Raw genomic sequence first — 678 nt, 5'->3', positions numbered from 1 at the left:
TGAAGGATCATGTGACATTGAAGACTGGAATAATGATGCTGAAAAACAGCTTAACCAACACCGGAATAAATTACATTTTTAAAATATATCAAAATAGTAATAATTTATTACTAATATTACTGTATTTTTGATCAAATAAATGCACCCCGGTTGAGCATGAGACTTCTTTCAAAAACATTTTAAAGATTCTGACCAACCCCAAACTTTTGAATGGTAATGTACATATGTACACACATCAAGAGAGTAGTTTTGAACTGCCATTAATTATAATGAGTTATTTATTTTTTAAATTATGTATTACAGTATTTATGATAATACAGTAAAAATACTTATTGCAATAAGAATAATTGTTGACAATAAAAGGGAACTACCCTCCCCAAAACAAAACAAAACAAAACGTTTGGGCTCATTACTGTAATTTTACATTTTTTAAAAATATAATAAAGACATTCTAATTATTTTTTTATACTTCTGATTTCAAGGTGAAGTATAAAAATATGTACATGTCCTTATTATTTGAACCTCCAAGTCTCTAATGTACATACTGTAGTGAAGCTGGACTGAAGTGACCTGAGGGCTGTCTAAGGCCACTTCAACCTTGTTTTAAACTTCCACTGCGCAGGAAGGAAATGGTTTGAAGGGGTCATATGATGCGATTTAAATTTTTCCTTTCTCTTT

General features: G+C 29.9%; 1 protein-coding gene across 1 annotated transcript in view; it reads right to left on the bottom strand.

Annotated features, from left to right (window-relative positions):
- LOC107577994 (STE20-like serine/threonine-protein kinase) overlaps positions 1-678 on the bottom strand; it is a 9,295-nt gene that overhangs the window by 3,381 nt on the left and 5,236 nt on the right. The gene's annotated exons all lie outside the window — the stretch shown is intronic.

This window comes from Sinocyclocheilus grahami, unplaced genomic scaffold (assembly GCF_001515645.1).
Source record: "Sinocyclocheilus grahami isolate Dianchi unplaced genomic scaffold, SAMN03320097.WGS_v1.1 scaffold8221.1, whole genome shotgun sequence".
NCBI lineage: Eukaryota > Metazoa > Chordata > Actinopteri > Cypriniformes > Cyprinidae > Sinocyclocheilus > Sinocyclocheilus grahami.
This window is presented reverse-complemented; position numbering and strand designations above follow the sequence as displayed.